This window comes from Canis lupus, chromosome 15 (genome assembly GCF_011100685.1).
Source record: "Canis lupus familiaris isolate Mischka breed German Shepherd chromosome 15, alternate assembly UU_Cfam_GSD_1.0, whole genome shotgun sequence".
Lineage (NCBI taxonomy): Eukaryota > Metazoa > Chordata > Mammalia > Carnivora > Canidae > Canis > Canis lupus.
In genome coordinates this window covers 35,949,328-35,966,052 of record NC_049236.1, presented here as the reverse complement: position 1 = coordinate 35,966,052, position 16,725 = coordinate 35,949,328, and positions in this window count along the sequence as shown.

The following is a 16,725-nucleotide window of genomic DNA, read 5'->3' as shown; positions in this document are numbered from 1 at the left end:
ACTCACCGGCTCTATGGCCAGAGGCAAATTATATATCCTAATCTTGCCTTTTTTACCCATCTGTAAAGTAGGGATGCTTATCATACCTCGCTCACAAGGTTGTTATGTGAGACCTCCTGAATTCATGTTTGTGAAGTCTTTTGAACAGTAACAGGAACATAAAGTGTTCTGCTAAACAAACAAACAAGCAATGTGTAATAGTAGATGTTAAATGCCTTTATGCAGAGATGCTATAAAAGAGATTTTTGCATGTTAAGAAAGATGACCTCTAAACTCCCTTCCAGTGCTAAATTCTGTTATTCTACTCACTCCTGTGTATCCTACCCCTCTAAGACATACCTACCCAGTGTATCCCAAACATTCTCTATTCCCTTTAAACCTTCATGCATGCTTTTTGAGAATGGCCTCCCCACCTCTCTTTAGTTGACCCAAATCCTATCATCCTCTCCATCCCACTTCTCTTCTTCTGGGCATCCAGTCTCTAGTGTGTTTTATTGCTCTATATTATTCTTTCATTGTGTAATGTGCAATTACTGTCTTCCCGATCAGATTATAAGTCTCTTGAGAATAGCCTTACGCCATTACATTTCCCAGCACAAAAGTAAATTTTTTTTGAATGCATAAATGGTATGGGGAAAAGTAAATTGGGAATTGACCTTTTAGTGATAATTAAATGCAAGTTAAGTGGGTTATATATACAATGTTTATTAATGAGCAGTTTTTATTTCTAAAAAAGTTTTGATTCATAATCCCCCCCCTCTTTTTTGGGGGGTCTGATCTACTGTTGGTGAAACATTTGTAGATTAGCTGGTTCCCCTTCATTCCTTCTCTTCTGAAATGTGTGGTAAAGTAAAAATGCCTAGAGCAATAATTTGTGGATAAAAAACAGCTGCACATGAAAAATAATTGATGTGGTTTTAAAATTACTCTGAGGTGGAAATTAAAATGCCTTTTCAACCAATGCTCTGAAAAGAGTGCTAAAGCTAATTCCTTATAAATCATGAAATGGAAGCAGAGAAAACACAAACTTTGGGGTAGCCATTGATTTTAAATAAATAAAGTTTCAAATTTCTGTATGTAATATTAAAAAAATCTAGTTCACTGAGAGGCTATTGCTATAGTTCAAGAAAATCTTATCTACACCCTTAGTAATGTGAGTATATTTTTCCATAATTACAATAAGAAAGCTAATCACTTTTATTTATTTATAAGTTAATTTTTTATTTTTTTATTTTTTATTTTATTTTATTTTTTTTATAAGTTAATTTTTTAAATGTCGTTGTACTTTTAGTTCTTTTTTCTACTCTACCTCTCGCATTTTCCAAGGGTGACCCAAATGGCAAATCTTTATTCATTCTTTTTCCCTGGAGGAGAATATTTCTGTTGTGCTGCCTTAATGTCACTTACATCTGGTGTGCAGGTATGTGAATGATGCCAGACATTGGGACAAGACTGGAAGATTTACAGAATAGCAACAATATAAGTAATTTAAACATGACACAGATGATATTTGATTGATTTTTAAAATCTAGATATACACAGACTTGTTCTTCCTGAAAATAGTTTCATTCTATTCATTTGTTCCTTCAACTGAAATTCTTATTTTTTTTAAGGTTTTATTTATTTATTCATGATAGACATAGAAAGAGAGAGAGAGACAGAGACACAGGCAGAGGGAGAAGCAGGCTCCATGCAGGGAGCCCAACGTGGGACTTGATCCGGGGACTCCAGGATCACACCCTGGGCTGAAGGCAGGCACCAAACCGCTGAGCCCCCAGGGATCCCCGAAATTCTTACTTCTAAAAGCTATGCTTATTAATAAAATTCTAATTTCCTGGTTTTCATATCTTTTCTTTTCTTTCTTTTTTTTTTTTTTTAAATATTTTATTTATTTATTCATGAGAGACACAGAGAAAGACAGAGAGAGAGGCAGAGGGAAAAGCAGGCTCCGTGCAGGCAGCCTGATGTGGGATTCGATCCCGGGACTCCAGGATCACGCTCCAAGCCAAAGGCAGGCGCTAAATCACTGAGCCACCCAGGGATCCCCTCTTTTCTTTTCGTAAAGATTTTATTTATTCATTCATGAGACACACACACACACAGAGGCAGAGACACAGGCAGAGGGAGAAGCAGGCCCCCTGCGGGGAGCCCAGTGGGGTGGGCTCAATCCCAGGACCCCAGCACCACCACCAGAGCCAAAGGCAGATGCTCAACCACTGAGCCACCCAAGGCTCTGGTTTTCTTTATATAGAGAATGGCTGAGTAATATTTAAAAACGAATACTTTTCCTTTAGAAGGAAATTAAGCAGGAAATAGAAAAGGTTTTAGTCATTATTCTTTAAATTACTGTATCTCTTAGCTAATTCACACAGGAAGCCTGAAAATTAAGCAGCATTAAAATGTGATGAGTCACTAGTGTATTTTCCTGCTTGATTTGAACCTGTTGTTCATTTCAATACTTCATAAACAGTAGTTAAGCTTAAAGATTAAAAATATGTACATGTATTTTATCTTTGAGGCCAAAGACTTGTGATGTTTAGCAGTGTCTGTATAAAAATATAAAATATTCTAAGTATTTATTGTATTTACTACATTCTAACAGTTTGCTTTGTTAGCAAGGAAATTTGTTAGGAAATTATACAAATATTATAGTTTAAACATATACATGGATTTTGGGGAAAGGTACAGGCTGAGATAATAAAAGACAACAACTTCCAACTAACTACCTGAGGATTAAAATAGTATTAAATCAATGATTGCAAAATACTAAAATTAGGCAAATAGGTATATTCAATATGTGGTTAAAACTCAACCACATATTAAATATGTCTAGGTACTTAGAGTGGGGAAACTTGAATGTGTTTCTCTATGAACATTTTACTGATAAGCTTTTAAAAATCAATTGACAAGATATAATTTTTCATGGAGAAATTATAAAAGAATTAATAACTCACATGAATGCATAGTATGTGCAAGGCACTATTCCTAGAACTCTATAGGTAATGATTCATTTAATCTCAGCAAATCTACGAAATAGATACTATTACTATCCCAGTTTACAAATGAGGAAACTGAGGCATACAGAGGATAGATAATTCACTCAAAGTCAGTCTGTTAGTGAGAGGAAGATCTGGGGCCGTTTTCACCATTCTGACTTTGCAGCATGATCAATAGTCTGTTAATTCACTTGTGTTGAAGCAGTATGAATGTCTGGTTAAAATAGTAAGTTATGGTATGTTGTAGTCCATTACAACATGGAAATCCAAATAAGTTACATAGAGTTTTTAAACACATGAGCATATGCTAGAAATTACACTCTTGTGTTACAAAACTGAAGATGAAAGTGATAATGAAATTTTCTTTAGGCTCATTAGGGAAAAAATATCCACTGTACTCTATAGGAAAAAGATAAATAATAGTTAACTTCTAAAAAAAATTATTTATTTTAAAGAGAGAGAGAGAATGAGAGAGAGAGAGAGGGAAAGCAGTGGGAGGGAAAAAGGAGGGAAAGAATCCAGGAGCAAACTCCCTGCTGAGCACAGAGCCTGATGGCAGACCCTGAGGGCTCCATTCTAGGACACTGAGATCATGAACTGAGCTGAAATCAAGAGTTGGACATCTAATGGACTGAACCACCTAGGGACCCCAATAATGGTTAACTTTTATTAAATGCTTACTATGTGCCAAGCACTTTTCTAAGTTCTTTAATTAACTTATTTAATTCTATCAAAATCTACAAGATACATATTATTATTATTCCCACATTATGAATGAGGTTAAGTAGGAGGTAACATGCTCACCCTGTCCTCTCCCACCTATATTCTTTATTCATAGAGATTTCTGGATCTTTGGTGTTTTCCTGTTTTAGATTGGTGAGTAATTTAGAAGCTTTTAAATGGCCTTTTCTAGGAATCTTTGATTGAAGGATAATTGCTGCTTAATGACAGAATAGGAGAAAAAAACCAATAACAGCCTTTAAGGCACTTTGCTTTCTATCTGCTATGTAACTACTGCACAATCTAGTTTTGTAGAATGGTAATGGCCAGGAGCTCTGGCCAACTTTTCAAAACCCTGGCTCTGTCACTTAGGTGATTTTAGGCAGGTTACTTAACCTCCAAAGACAGTGCTCTTGAATTGATTACAGGGAAGCATTTCCTCCTTGTAGGGGAAGGGTGGGGGGGTGGGGGATGGGAGGAGAAAACTGAGTGCCAAACGGAAGAAAGAGGCAAGAGGTTATGAAATTACCTAAAATGTTTCTTCCTACTGTCACTCAACATTTTCCATTACCTATTTGATATTTTCTATTTGTTTAATGATGAAATCTGTTCAATTTCTCTCAGCTTCTTAGTCATATGAGAACTTTCTAGACTGAATGTGTTTTTATGAGAACTGACCTACCAGGCCCACCCATGGTGCTATATTGAGATCACTTTTTGCAGCACTTGTTCTCAGTCTGTTTGTCATCTATTCTGATGTGTCACCAATCCTGGGCTGAGAACCACACCCACAGAAACAACTCAGAAACAGATTTACTCTAACCACACGTGACATTGGTGAATTGGAATATTTTTAACTAGGTCACATATCTATCTAACTGATCATTCTTCCTCCATTTTCATCAGATATTTTTTGAGAACTTATTTGTGTCCAGCACCAGTGATATAAAGATGAATTAATCACAATTGCTGCCCCTGGTCACCTCCTAGTACCAACAAGCCTAATATGCCTTATACATTGCCAGGGCAGACTTTTTTATTTTAAACTTAAGTTGCTTTCCAACTCTTGACTATTCATAACTTTTTTCTTATAATCTGTAGTCTAGATTTTTGCCTTCTGTTTAGCTCCTGTGCTAGCATCATTATTTGCAAATACATCAGAGCACCAAATTTGTCCTTTTTATCAAGGTCATGACTGATTTACACTTATTTTGGCTTCATCTGATAGGTAATTTTTCTGATGGTGAAAGCTAGTACCCTAGCACATGTTATTTCCTTTGTGGCATTACCCTTCTGAGAGATCTAGATCTGTGCTATCCAATATTGAATGAATGAGTGAATAAAAAAAAAAAAAAAAAAAACAGCTCTAGATGGCCAGCTACAAAGATGAACTGGTTATTGTCTGCCCATTTTAGTCTATAACTAAAGATGTGCCTTTCTAAAGAGAACTTTCTGGTTTCTATCAGATAAAATTAATTTTGACCTTACTTGGGCATGAGGTGAGAGTTCAAAGGGTTACAACGGAAAATCTGGTGTCACTGTATGTCTGGCATACATTTCTTAGAAACTAGCAGCTATGCTATGCAATCCTTTCTCTCTCTTTATAAAATAATTTTTAATGTCAGAATCTAAGTCCCAGTGTAGCTTAAATCTGGAACTAAGCCAAACAACTAGAATTCATATTATCACCATCTTACCGTTATCATGATCTTGTCACAAATATTATCACTACTAATGAGACTTATAATTGTGTTAGTTTTAGGTTGATTCTTTCCTCCAAGGAATTCCTCCCACTCTTCCCATTTTTTTTCTCAATCTAATGGTATTTATACAAGCAGAGTGACAATTTACTTAATTATGTAATATTGAAAGTAAAGAACACCCTTTATCACAAACTTCCATTTGTCTCAGCACTGGGCTCCCTCAGAATTGGTCAGGCTTATGGAAAATTTATTTATTTATTTATTTATTTATTTGGAAATAAAATTTAATTTAGAACATGGACTTAGAAAGTGTATTAAGAGTAATTCAACTAGTAGAAAAGATAAAGATATGGGAAATGATTAAAGATAAGATATGAGTCTGGCAATAAGGAAGATTAGACAACTTTAATTCCTTCAGTACAAACACTTAGTGTTGGCTAAAAAAAGAAGAAAAATATTTTTTAAACACACTGCTTACCTCATAAGATAATAAGGAAGTTCACCAGCCTTCTAATATTGTGACTATTCAAAATGTACTAAATGTTCTAGTCAGTGTAATTAGCAAAGAAAAACAAATAAAAGTTATAAGGATTGGAAAAGAAGAAACAAACTGAATGTATATGCATATGATACAGTTGTTCACACAAAAGAATCCAAAAGCCTGCAAATTATTAGAACCAAAATCTAATAAGGTTGCTAGATATAAGATCAATATACAAAGACAATCAATTACATTCCAATATACCAACAACAGAGACTTTAAAAATATCATTTTAAAAAGATAACATTCATAGAAACAATCAAAAACAGTGTCTAGGAGTGAGTCCAACAAAAGATTGGTAAGATTTTTATGAAGAAAATTATAAGACTCTATTGAAATATCTAACACAGGACATAAATACATGGAGGATTATACCATGTTCATAAAAATTCAATTTCCTAAAGATGTAAACATTCATAAAATTAATTATAAACATAAGATAATTCCAATTCAACCCAACCCAACAAAAGTGAGTAATAGAACAGAATTGAGTTGCTGGTATTTGAGGTGAATCTGAAATTCTTTGGGGAGTTTGGTATAATTAAACTTATAGAAAAAAAAATCTGATAGAACAAAAAGATCTATGTAAACTCTGTTATGGAAAGGATAAAATGCTCAGATATATACTTCAAACAGAAGGCTATCTGATTTACCAAGAACTGGAATATTTATGTCAATATTAAGAAATTAAGAATGTGATTTCTTGGCAAAGGAATCTCAGTTGCAAGATGGCATTTTTCATTTATGACTCAAAAGATAAGTCTGGAATACATACATGCCCCCATCCCTAAGATATAGAATCTAGGTTTCCAGATCTAGAGAGGAGAATGCTTTTAGCAAATGCACCCTGCCACACATGAGAGCATCCAAAGCATCCAGAGGTATCTAAATGACTATACCTCACCCAAAGGCCATTTGTTAAACTATAACAGACATGCCACCTGTTCCTTCAAAGGCCAATAAGTGATCTTTGAACAGGGTTGGAGTTAAAAAGTAAACCTATGCTTCACGTTTTTGCATTGTTGTAACTAAAATACTTACAACAACTGACTTAAGTATGCAGTCAATGTTTGCTTCTAAGATTGGCTCAGTGTTTACATTTTAAAGGAAGAACACATTTGTTATGAAAAAGATTTTCCAAATAGTCTGATTGCTTTTGAAGCAGCTCTTAAAACTATAATACTATGTAATCAGCTGAACTTTCTCTACTGCAGTACCTTTCCAACTTTATAACCATAGGTTTGATAAATTTTACAATGAAAATAGGCTCAGTACCAAACACAAGATGACAGATGCTCTTTTTCAGTGTTACATTATCACTTTTTTCATTAAAAATTATGAATTCTCAAGAAGACTGATAAATATAAAGACCTTGGTGGGGTGCCTGGGTGGCTCATTGTTGAGTGTTCAACCTTTGGTTTCTGCTCAGGTCATGGTCTTGGGGTTGTGGGATCAAGTCCCACATGGTACTCTGTGCTCAGTATGGAGTCTGCTTGTCTCTCTCCCTCCTTCTCTCCCTCCCCTCCCATCTCCTTCTGCTCCTTCCCTCCCCATGCATGAGCACACGTGGGCTCTCTCTCTCTCTCTCTCTCTCTCTCAAATCAACAAATAAAATCTTACCAAAAAAAAAAAAAAGATAAAATCCTTGGTAATACTTTTTTTTTTTTCAGTAGGCACGAAAGCATCATTCAGAATATATGGAAAAAATCTCAGACTAGTGACGTGACTGGTGTTTCCTTTCAACATTTTCTTCTGTGTTTCTGGCTCACCCTCTCACCCAGCTTTTCCTCTCATACATCCTTTTCATTGTTAGAAAGAGGTAATAGACAATAACTAAAAACTTCATGGAAAGCATATGTGGAAATCTGTTTCCTACAATATAAGCTTTAAGTATAAATTAGCTTTTTATTGACTTTTCTCTTCTGTTGTCTTTTCACCAGTGGCTAAAATGGAGTATAATTTGAGAAGAGTGAAAACAGTAAGGATATAGATGATTTTAACAGATCAGTTTAATTGAGTGGACATTTATAAAATACTCCATCTAACCACAGCAGAATACACATTTTTCTCAAACTCACCAAAATAGACCACATTTGGGTCATAAAATTTATCTTAACGAATTTAAAAGAATAGGAATCATACAAAATGCATTCTTTTTCTTTTTTAAGATTTTATTTATTCATGAGACAGAGAGAGAGAGGGGCAGAGACGCAGGCAGAGGGAGAAGCAGGCTCCATGCAGGGAGCCCGACATGGGACTCGATCCCGGGACCCCAGGATCAGGCCCTGGGCTGAATGCGGCCCTAAACCTCTGAGCAACCCAGGCTGCCCACAAAATGCATTCTTGTACCACAGTGGAATCAAGCTAGAAATAAATAACAGAAGGATGGCTAGGAAATTCCCAAATATCGGAAACTTTTTAAAAAAGATTTTATTTATTTATTTATTTATTTATTTATTTATTTATTTATTTGAGAGAGAGAGAGAAAGAATGAGCAGGAGGAGGGGCAGAGAGGAAAGGAGAAGCAGGCTCTGGTCTGAGCGGGGAGCCCAATATGGGGCTCAATCCCAGGACCCTGGGATCATGAATGGAGTTGAAGGCAGATGTTTAACTGACTGAACCACCCAGGTGCCTCCACAAATATCTATAAATTAAACAACATACCTCTAAATAACCCATGAGCCAAAGAGAAAAATGCCAAAGGAAATTTAAAATATTCTGAATTAAGGAAAAATAAAAGTACAGTTTTTCAAAATTTGTGGGACAGAGCAAAATCAACCTGCTTAGGGGGAAATTTATAGCATTAAATGCATATGTTTTTAGAAAAGAAGAAAGATCTAAAATAAAAACCTAAGCTTCCACCTTAGGAAACTAGTGAAAAGAGTGAAATAAAACTGATTAGCAAGCACAGAAAACATTTTCAACTTTATATACAATCCAATCAAAGAAATGCAGTTTAAAATATCACTTTTCACATAATGAATGAAGAAATTTGTATTTCTAAAATACGATATTCAGGTTTGGTATGGGTAAGGTGAAACAGGCACCAAATATTAGTAAAGCCCTTTAAAAAAAAGATTTTATTTATTTATAAGAGAGAGAGCATGAGGAGGAGCAGAAGGAGAGGGAAGGACAAGTAGACTCCCAGATGAGTGTGGAGCCCAATGCAGGGGTTGATCTCAGAAGCCTGCATTGATCTGAGCCAAAACCAAGAGTTGGACCCTTACAGGACTGAGCCACCCAGGCCCTCTAAAGCAACCATTTTGAAAAAGAAATTTGGCAATGTGGTTTAAACATATCTTTTCTTTGCCCTACTCTTTCCATTTTAATGATTATAAAGAAATAATCCCAGAGTGAGAAAATATTTAATTCACAAAGATATTTATAAAAGTATTATTTAAAATAGCAAAAAATTGAAAATAGCCCAAACATCCAAATAAGTGTAACATTAAGTAGAACATTAAGGTATATGCACTCACTGGAACAGTATGTGGTCATGAAAGTTGATATTTTGGGAGAATTTCTAATAACTTAATAATGACAATAAGTGATAAAGAATATGGGACAAGAAAATGTATGGATAGAAATAAGATTAGAAAGAAGTGTGCCAAAATTAAAACTAGTTTCTTGGGATGATGGGTTTGCCCTTCTTGCTGCTTTTCTATATGTCCTAAAGACCCCTGATGGACATGGTGGTTTTGCTCATGAATTTTGGAGATCCATGGCTTGGGTTATGGTCTCAGCTCTGCCCCAAGTCTCAATTCTCATTTGTAAAGTGAGGATGATAATTAAAGTTCTTTTCCTAAAAAAAAAAAAAAAAAAAAAAAAAAAAAAAAAAAAAAAAAATAAAGTTCTTTTCCTAGGTGACTGTGAGGATTGAACAGAATGTATGTAGAGTGCTTAGCACAGAGTCTGCCATACATGAAGTCTCCAGTGAAAAAGTGGGACAGGGAGTCCTATTGGAATTTCAAATTCATCCACATTTGCATAGGGGTGTTTTTACTTCTATATACAACTCTATTTACTTATTCCTTTGGATGATATGTATATTCAAGACATTTATTTAGTGATTGCAGGGTATTTTGAGGCCATCGAGGGGCAACTGAATATCCTTTTGTGTACAAAAAAAGAAAGAAAATAGACACTAGGAAATCTTAAGTGCATTTGATTCTCTTTGTGTATTTAAAAGTGCTATACCCACACAAGTGAGATTGAGAAAAGAATTTGAAGCTACTGGCTTTAGCTACTTATTACCTCAAGTCTGCAGGTTTTGTTTTGTTTTGTTTTTTCAGAGTAAGAGATAGTAATCTGTACTTCCTCTTTTCCTCTGCTGGCTGGATGGGAGACCAGAGAATATGATAGTTCTGCAGAACAAATTTCCTATTATAGGGTCATTAGTAGACTGAGAAAACCCCTGATGCTTCAGGATTCTTTTTTAACATAAATTCCAATGTTTTCAATTTTTTAAAAGATTTATTTATTTATTTATTTATTCATTCATTCATTCATTCATTCATTCATGAGAGACACAGAGAGAGAGGCAGAGATATAGGCAGAGAGAGAAGCAGGCTCCCCAGAGGGAGCCTGATGTGGGACTCAATCCCAGGACCCTGGGACCTCGCCCTGAGCGGAAGGCAGATGCTCAACCGCTGAACCACCCAGGCGTAACGTCAAGGTTTCTTAAACTGCATTAACAGAGTTCTTTTTTTTTTTTTTTAAGATTTTTTTAAAAGATTTATTTATTTATTATTTATTTGAGAGAAGGAACATGTGCATGAGCAGGGGGAGGGGTACAGGGAGAGGGAGACAATCCTCAAGCAGACTCCCCACTCCCAACCTTCCCTGAGCCAGGAGGTGGAAGGGACCCCAAGGGACCTTGGGACCCCAAGATCATGGCCTGAGCCAACACCAAGAGTTGCTGTTCAACTGACTGATCCACCCAAGTGCCCTTTATTTATGTTTTCATTACCAAAAACAGAATTCTGTTTTTAATAGGAAAATCATGTATTCTAACAATAATTAATAATTTTTTTAATTTTATTTATTTATGATAGTCACAGAGAGAGAGAGAGAGAGAGGCAGAGACACAGGCAGAGGGAGAAGCAGGCTCCATGCACCGGGAGCCTGATGTGGGATTCGATCCCAGGTCTCCAGGATCGCGCCCTGGGCCAAAGGCAGGCGCCAAACCACTGCGCCACCCAGGGATCCCCAATAATTAATAATTTTTAAAGAAGATTCCTTCTTCTCTGCTTGCAATAAAACTTGCATTCACTCAAACACTGGGCATAGAGGAAGCTCAATCCCTGTTCAGTCACTAATCATAACTAGCTGTATAACTTTGAACACCCTGGGGCCTATGGTAAATAGGCTTTAGGTTTTAAATGTATAATCTCAACAGTCCTCCATTTTTTCATGTTGAATAAGGAGATTGGTCTAAATAGCTACACTAATGTTTTATCATATAATTACAAATTAGCTAAAGTTATAATACTGATGGTAAATGTTCTTAAAATAGCTTCTCTTGGGGAGTTCTTCTCTGCTTATTTTTTCAACAGTATCTTTATGTAAATAACTCTTAAACCTGTATCTGGAGACTTGACTTGTTCTAAGCTCCAAAGCCAGATTAACTGTCTGCTGGATGCGACTGGCATGCCATTCTCTCTAAATCAATGTTTTCAAAATGAACTGACCATCTCCTATCGTCCCACCTTCCACATTAGCTACATTCCCTGATTCTCCTATTCTGAAAAAGAAACTATCATTTTTTTCAACTAACCAGATTCAGAGCTACCACGTCATTCTTAATTTCTTCCGTCAATGACACCATCAAATGGTTCCAAAGTCCTATCAGTTCTTCACATTTTGTTTTTATTTCCGTCTCTCTCTTTTTCCGTTTTCCCTATCGCCACCTTGGTTTCAACCTGGCTCCTGCCATTGAGTAGCCCTTCACTCCTCTTCTAGGTCTACTCTTTTCTAATCTATTATCTGCCATTTCTAGATAATGACAACTATAATACAGTTTCCCAACACAAATCAGCCTAATTCCCCAGAACCTTTAACTATTTGGCCTTCATCTACCTTTTCCTCCTCATCTCTTGCTGATTCCCAGGAATCCCTTCTCTTAATGGGCGTTACTTATTGTCCTGGAAACACTTTGTATATTGTGAATTTACAGGTGTGGCCTGAGCATTTATGTGACCATCACCAACAAGGCTTGCCCACACCTGCCACCACATCCATCCAAACCTATCCAATTGTCAGGACCCAGTTTAGTGCACATCCTCCATGTAGCTCATCTCAGCTCCTGAGCCCATGGTGTTCCACCTGCTGCTAACTGCCTACTTTATATGCCACTCTTCATGTCCTGCTTTATCAAATTTGCCTTAAGTTGTTCTACTTTTGAAGTGAAGATGTAATCATAACAATTATGGTATTGTTAAAAGCTTAAAAGCCAGAGAATCAATAATCTCTAACATTTTGATATATTCCATTCCTTTTTCATATATATATTTCCTATAGTTATAGTTAAAGTATAAATACAGTTGTGCTTCCTGTTTTTTTTTCACTCAATAAATAAGGGGGAAAAACTATAGTTGAGGATAATATAGTAATGCAGGGGAGAGTGGGGGGACAACTAACCCAGTTGGAAGAGGAGAGAGTAGAAACGGCGGTGTCACAGCAATTTAACTGAATTTCTGAGGACTTGCTAGAGTGAACCAAGAGAAGGAGAGAAGAGGATTGGGCAAAGGCAGAGAGTGTGTAGAAGTAAGAGGCATGGAGCACTGTTGTCCATCTCAGAGACTGTGGGTAGTTCACTGGGGGCAGTGCTAAAGAGCCTGTGGCCGGTAGCTGATGCATCACAGGTTTGGGGCCAAGCAAGCAGCATGAATTCCATCTGTCAGTGATGGGGAGCCACGTTTGGACTTGCTTGGGCCAAATACAACAGTAAAATTGCTAACTTTTGATGGCATATATAGCTAATTGTCTACTCAATATTCAACCTCCTTTTCTTTCTAATAGGAGCCTGATTTCATTAAGGGTGGCAATAAGCCCAATTAAAATACTCAGCACCATCACCATCCTCTCCCCACCCCACTCCCTGCCCCCAGACTTCCTTATGGTCTGCAGAAGCTATATACCCAGTTCTGGACAATTAGATATAAGCAGGTATGCAAGGTTGCTTGGAAAGCCTTTTAACTTAGCTGACATATATCGCTTTTCCTTCTCTTCCCATCTTTCTTGTCTAGATTGAGGACACAAGTCCTAGAGGTAGAACAGCCATCTTTTGACTATGAAGAAGAAAACTGCACAAGTCTTGATGACTTTCTTGAGCAGCTTCACTTGTACTGGGCTGTATACCTCTTATATACATTTTATCATGAGAAGAAAATCAATCTTAGTTTGGTTAAGCTACTGAGTTGGGTTCATGTAACTGAATGTAATCCTATCTAATATAATATATCCATTTCTTGGAGTTTTTAAAAAGATTTTATTTATTTGAGATAGAGAGTAAGAGAGTGAGACAGTGACAGAGAGAGAGAGAGAGAGAGAGAGAGAGAGAGAGAGAAAATGAGAGCACACAAGTGGTTAGGGAAGGGCAGAGGAAGAGGGAGAAGCAGACTTCCTGTTGAGCAGGGAGCTTGATGGAGAGAGATCCCAGGACCCCAGGATTCCGACCTGAGCCAAAGGTACATGCTTAATCGACTGAGCCACCCTGGTGTCCCCATTTCATGGAGATTTGAAATGAATTTAGCATCTTAAAGATTCTGGGAAGTCCTACTTAACTATAACTTACTGTTAAGATTATTTGACTACAAAATCCTTTTTCTTCAGAACACTTAGTACATCTCACTGTACACGAGTAGTTCTGCGGAAGTCTGAAAATACTACTCTTTTTGTGTTGATCTAGCAGATGGATAGTCGTGACATTCCACAGGATACAGAAGATAGGAGGAATAATATGTTAGGGGAGAAAGATGATGAATTTAGTTTTGAATGTGTTGAATTTGAGGTGTCTAAGTAGAGCTGTCTGTTGATGATTGGATATACAGCCCTGAATCTCGTGATATTTGGAAATAAGCAGGTAGATGGTGGTTAATAAACTGTGATTGTCAAAGTAGAAAACATGATAGGAGTGCTTTAGCCTATGAAGAAATTGGCAGTCTAGTTTTGATCCCTTCCTCTAAATGTCTAGCTATGTCACCTCTCTTAAAAAAGGAAATGAAGAAGATGTCACGTAAAATCAGACACCCTGGACTTCAAATCCTAACTTGTCTGCTTACTTCGCTCTGTGACCTGGCTCAGGCACCTAACTTCCCTGACCTTCGGTTTCCCCATCAAAGAGTTGACAACCCCACCGTAAAGAGTCGTGAGAATTGTAAAGAATTCAACACTGTGCCTGTAAGTTGTAGCTGCTCCATCAATGCAAATTTCCCTCTCCCTTTAGCTAGAGGAGATCTGTGGCCTCATACTTTCATTTCTTGTGTGATGCTTTCATAGACATAGGGCAACATTTAAAATTAAGCCAGGGCAACCATTTAGCTTCTGCCTATTAAATATCTTTATATAACCTGAAGACGAGGGATGCCTGGGTGGCTCTGTCTGCCTTTGGCTCAGGTCGTGATCCCGGGGTCCTGGGATTGGGTTCTGCATTGGACTCCCCATGGAGAGCCTGCTTCTCCCTCTGCCTGTGTCTCTGCCTCTGTGTGTCTCTCATGAATAAATAAATAAAATCTTTAAAAAAAAGAAAATTCCAGGGTAGGTCAAAAGAGATTGTATGTACATGATGGATTTGTATTTTACTATTGAATGCATATAATAAAACCAAAAATGCTTCCTGTGTCTTGCTCTTGTCTACCATTTCATAAATATTAATTCATTTAATATTGATAATAATCTTATTAATTAGGTGCTATTATAATGCCCATATAGCCGATGAGGAAATGGTTGCACAGACAGGTTATTTATTTATCATTGCCCATAGTCACACAGGTTGTAGGTCATGGAGCCAGGATCAAGCCTGGGGAGTCAAGCCATCCATGCTCTTACCCACTATACTATTACATAAAAGACACGAATAAATGAAAGGAATCATTCATATTGTTGTTCTTTCATCCTCATGTGGCCTTTCGTCATTGTCGCTTTGTCTATTTTCTTATATTTAAAAGAGTAGTAACTTGTCTCTGAGCATCTTTTTGTCATTGTCAGAAATAGCAATATGTATGGAAAATGTCTGTTAAGAGCTATTTAGAGGAGAAAGTGTTCAAATTTTGTGTCAATACAGTGCTGTCCAGAGTAGCTATCTCTGTAAAAACAACAAACTATTCTTGTTTGTTTGAACTTTCTAGGCTCCATATAATTAATTTAAACATGAGAGAGCATGTGTGCCTTTTTTTTTTTTTTTTTAAAGAAAAGTACTGCTTACTTTCTTGGAAGAGCACATGTAGTTTCAAAGGCCCTCACTCCCTTCCTAGGAATGAGCAGCTGTAGCCAGGAAGCACATGAAATAAGAAACAGTGCCAGTGGCAGGAGGCTTAGATTAAAGCTTAAGGAAATTCCCAAGATGATGCTTTTAAAGGGCAGAAACCAGGTAGGAAACAAAATATAGGATTATTTCAATGGAGATAATTCTTCATTTAATTTTCTCTCAGTAGTCTTCTAGTTCCAAGAGAGATAAGATTGTATTCATGGAAAATTGATGGATAAACATTGACTTCTTTAGAAAAAAAGTCTGAAAACCCATATTTGATCTCCAATGTATATTTATTGGATGGTCTAAATTTGGCACTTCTATCTTTCACATCACTTTCTCTCTCTGTAAATGCACACAGCTATTTGTATTCCCTCCCACACATTGATGCTTCAAGGATAAATGAGACCATGTTTATAGTCCCATGGAGGAAAGATACTAAGTATACTAAAAAATCACTACTGCAAAGTTTTTCCTTTCCTTGGAAATGTATAGTAACAACATGTATACAGTGTTGTTGAAGAGTCAAATTTTTCATAGAAGTGATTTTTATTTCAGAAAATAGGTATTTATCCCATTCAGGACTAACAGTTTCTTTTTAAACTTTTAACCATTTTTTCCAATTTGAATTTGTTGACCTTTTTTCCTTTAAATTAATATTTACTGAATCCTCACTATCTAAAATATACTTTAATAGAACTTTCTCTTTCCTTTCTCTCTTTCTTTTTCTTTCTTTCTTTCTTTTTTTAAAAAGATTTTATTTATTTATTCATGAGAGACACAGAGAGAGAGAGAGGCAGAGACACAGGCAGAGGGAGAAAGCAGGCTCCATGCAGGGAGCCCAACATGGGACTTGATCCTGGGGCTCCAGGATCACACCCTGGGCTGAAGGCAGCGCTAAACCTCTGAGCCACTCGGGCTGCCTTCTTTTTCTTTTTCTTTTTCTTCTTTTTCTTTTTCTTTTTTTTTCTTTTTCTCTTCTTTCTTTCTTTCTTTCTTTCTTTCTTTCTTTCTTTCTTTCTTTCTTTCTTTCTTTCTTTCTTTCTTTCTTTCTTTCCTTTTTCTTTCAAGATTTTATTTATTTATTCATGAGAGACATACAGAGAGAGATAGGCACAGACACAGGCAGAGGGAGAAAGCAGGCTCCATGCAGGGAGCGGAACATGGGACTCAATCCCGGGGCCTCCAGGATCAGGCCCTGGGCTGAAGGGGGCGCTAAACTGCTGAGCCACCTGGACTGCCCAAACTCTTTCTTTCTGATTAAACAAATGTATTTTGTCTTTTATCAATGACCTT